Source organism: Orycteropus afer, unplaced genomic scaffold (genome assembly GCF_000298275.1).
Source record: "Orycteropus afer afer isolate SDZICR_OR568_19922 unplaced genomic scaffold, OryAfe1.0 scaffold00624, whole genome shotgun sequence".
In the NCBI taxonomy this organism is placed as follows: Eukaryota; Metazoa; Chordata; class Mammalia; order Tubulidentata; family Orycteropodidae; genus Orycteropus; species Orycteropus afer.
The window spans coordinates 1,155,218-1,159,210 of record NW_006922211.1 but is presented as its reverse complement, the minus strand read 5'-3'; the positions used below and the strand labels follow the sequence as shown (position 1 = coordinate 1,159,210).

The 3,993-nt window shown below is 37.0% G+C and overlaps 1 pseudogene; it reads left to right on the top strand.

Annotated features, from left to right (window-relative positions):
- The first annotated feature begins 1,374 nt into the window (after positions 1–1,374).
- Positions 1,375–1,498, top strand: LOC122151629 (annotated as a pseudogene).
- Positions 1,499–3,993: the final 2,495 nt, after the last annotated feature.

The window sequence follows — 3,993 nt, the reverse complement described above, 5'->3', positions numbered from 1 at the left end:
TTAGACTTTACTTTGAAGATGAGGTTGACAGGACTTGTTAATGGATTGTATGTCTCCTAGTTTATTGACTTGAGCAACTGGAGGGATGGCATTTTATGAAATAGAAATGATATGGGCATGAGAGTGGTGTAGAGAGAGAGAGGAACAGGCTTGAGAGGATAATATAAGTGTAAAGTCTTGGATATTATAAATTTCTATCTCTCTTTTGTACCTTTAAATTTTCTTTCTATTATATCTCCTTCCACTATCAGCTTCTAAGCATGCTCAAGTCTTTCCCTAACTCTTCTAATCTTCTCTTACTTTCACTTCTCCCTTGGAGTATTGTCCTCCTATTCTCCTTCCTTTCCACAATAAGTTTCTTGAAAGAGTAATCAGTAGTCACTTTTACAACTTCTCAGTGCATTTCCTCATCTATTTGCAATCTGGAGTGAGGCAGAAGTGTAAAAAATTGATCTCACTGTTTGCTATCTTCTTTATTGATAAAGTAATTACATGCTAATATCTATTGTCATAGAGTCTTTATGAGTCAGAATAAATTCGATGGCAGTAGGATAATGTGTAAGCAAAAGATACTTATGGGGCCAAGCTCATAGATGTGCTCCATTTAAGTCAACATTTTTTTGTGCTCTTGCCACAGATGATACTCCAGACTTCAGCCACAACTGCCTTGGAGACATCTGTGACTGTTTCAAGGGAAGCTGTGAGTGAATGTACTATATGTAGACCATCACAAATGAACTACACAATGGTCATATATAGGCTCAAGGTATTACTGTATTTTTACACAAATAACATGTGTTATATAGTTTTTGCAAACCATCACATATTAGTCTTCTATCTGTGTTACGTGCATGTACACGTTATTTATGCAGGCATATTATATGTGAAAAAATACAGTAATAAATAGCCATCAGCAGGGTTTGGTGACCATGAGTCCCTATCACCTTTCCAAAATTCAGTCCTGTTAAAAAAAATTAAGAGTGATCAGTACTGCTTTTGTTCATAAATGCTTTCCCTCTTTCCCCATTTTTGAAATATGACAGTTCATTCTTCTGTCTAGGCACCAAGCTAATTCTCAAGGACAACACTACAATCTCACGCTGTTTGCACACAGTCAGGATATATATTTCTTCAAATGTCAGAATAAGGTTAAATAGAGATGCTTCACAAGGTGCAAAAATTTTATCAAGTGGAACTAGGAACATTAGATATTTTTTAAAAGTTAAAAGCTACACAGTTAATTCGGGTCATCAAAGGTTTTAGAAAAATGGTGGAAGTGATAAATTGCTGTATGAAAATGCCCATTCACAACTTTTTTTCTGATTCAACTGGTTTTTATATCATCTTTTTTTCTTTTACATCAGCTTTTAATGTATCTTTGTGCAGTGGCAATATCACAGCTCATGAAGCTTATCTGAAGCACAATTATTGCTGATTGAAGCTTTTAGAGTAATGATTTTCCCCGCACAATGTTAATTACTTCTATAATATAATTATGCATTTTGATTCTGAAATTTTAATGGATATTTGAAGGAGAGATGTGACTTGGAATTTCATTACCTCTCTGGTTTTCAAGACTTAGTTCAAAGGAAGCAGACATTGAAAATGCAGTTGAAAGATTATTGGAAGGAGAAACAAGACATGTGGGTTCTATCATCCTGTCTATTTGAAGTTCCCTTGAAGATTAAGTCCATCTAGGCTTTCATTTTCTCATGTAATAAATGGAGAACATAGTAACCAAATCAGTTACCATTGAGTTGATTCTGACTCATGGTGGCCCCACATGAATCAGAGTAGAATTGTACTCCCTAGGGTTGTGTAGTGCCTAAGGCACTTGACTGCTAACCAGAAGGCTGGCAGTTCAAACCCACCAGCCACTCCTCATAAGGAAAGTTGGGCAATCTACTTCTGTAGTGATACCACCTTGGAAACCCAAGGAGGGGTCGCTATGAGTCGGGCCGACTCCATGGTACATAACAACAACAACAACAGAGTTGCCAATGGCTTATTTTTCAAAAGTAGATCTCTATGCCTGTCTTCCAACATGCTTCTGGTTGGACTGGAACCTCCAACCTTTTATTTAGCAGATAAATGTGTTAACCATTTATACCCTCAAGGCACTCTGGAGAAAAAAAAATACCTGTCCTGTATTCTTCATGGAGTTTGATTTTCAGAGACAGTTACAATGTCAAATATTCTAACTCCTTGACAGAACATTTGTCTCAATTTTTGGTCCCCAAACCGCAGCTACATCAACTGTATATGTTGCATAACTAAGATCCTAGGGAGCTAAAAGCTACAATTCAGTCTGGTTTCTATTTCCTTGATTTTATGTGCAATTAAAAGGAGCTCTGTTAATGTAGTGGTTAAAGCATTTGGCTGCTAACAAAAAGGTTGGTGGTTTGAACTCATTAGCTGCTCCATGGGAGATAGGCTAGGTGGTCTGCTTTCGTAAAGAGTTTACAGCCTTGGGAACCCTATGGGGCAGTTCTACCCTATCTTATAGGGTCACTATAAGTTGGAATTAATACGAAAGCAGTGGGTTTGGTATTGGTTTATTGTTCTCTTTGCCTTTTTGGCTTTTAGATTCAAGATTAGAACTTCCAAAGCATCAGAGTTGAAAGTGCAACCATTCATACCCCCAAGTAACCTTCATTTTGTCATTCCTTTTACAGTTTCCTTGAGAATTATGAGTCTTAAATACTCACAGAAACTGGAGGGATAGTTGAGGGAAACATAGACTTACTAGTAGATTTTAGAGTTGGAAAGACCAGCCCCTTACTTCCTGGAGATTGAAAAGAAATTCTGACAATTGATTCAAAGGTGCTCATCATGTGTCTTTTGTGGAGAAACACGTGTAGGGAGAGGAAAATGGAGTAGGGTGTTATTGGCAGAGATTACTGAAAAATATGAAAGTAGTCAGCTGTTCAGTGTTAAGGTTTACAAAAATACAGTAATGAAAAACAGGAAAAATGTATCTGCCATGGATATAGAATCTGGAAGCAAGAGCCAAATGTAGTAACTGAGGTTCAGAAGAAGAAGGTGGATAGACATAGTGGCTGAGACAATGGGCTGAAGCACAGCAACTATTGTTAGAATGACACAGGATCAGGCACTGTTTCTTTCTGGGCACTATGAGTCGAAACCAATTCAACGGCACCTAACAACAGCAACAAGCTGAAGGCCTATTGGGAGAGGCAGTGATTGCATTACTTCCCAGTAATTAAAAAAGGAAACACCTTTGGAATACCACACAGCAGGCATTGATCCCTAAGTATGCATTTCTGAAATATAGAGTGACATCAAGATAATGTTTATTCCAACAAAACTTGATAGTAGCTGAAAAACAGAAGGGTTTGATAACTGCAGGATGACAAATGGTGTTGTTAGAATGAGCTGAAGCAGGACAATCAAAAGTAGAAAATGAGTGGACTCAAATGGAGACTGAAAGAAATATATTAATGGCAATTGAGGAGCAGTCTCAAAAAATGAAGGATAAAACTATGAATGCAGGGACACTCCACTGGTGCTATATAAAGAGGTAAGTAGAAGTTTCTCATTTGAGCAAGAGTATCTTCTTATTAGGAAATGTTGGTAACAATATCAAATGTTTCGGCATTACCCATGATACCTAGGACAAATGAAGATAGGGTAGAAGTTCGTTAATTACAGTATTTTTTTTTTTTATCAGCTAGTTAGCATTTGACTAGTAACTAGAAGGTTGGTGTTTTAAACCCATCAGACACTCCGTGGAATTAAGACTGGACAATCTACTTCCATAAAGATTTACCACCTCAGAAACCCAAAGGGTGGTGCTGAGTCAGAATTGAAGTGATGGCAGTGAGTTTGGTTGGTTTGGAGTTGGTCATTCATTTATTCAACAAGCATGCATTATATTTATTGAGTTTTTTGTTTCATTTAATAGAAAAATAGATATAAATATGATATAGTCACCTGCCCTTGAATTTTTCATCCATATATACACACAAAACC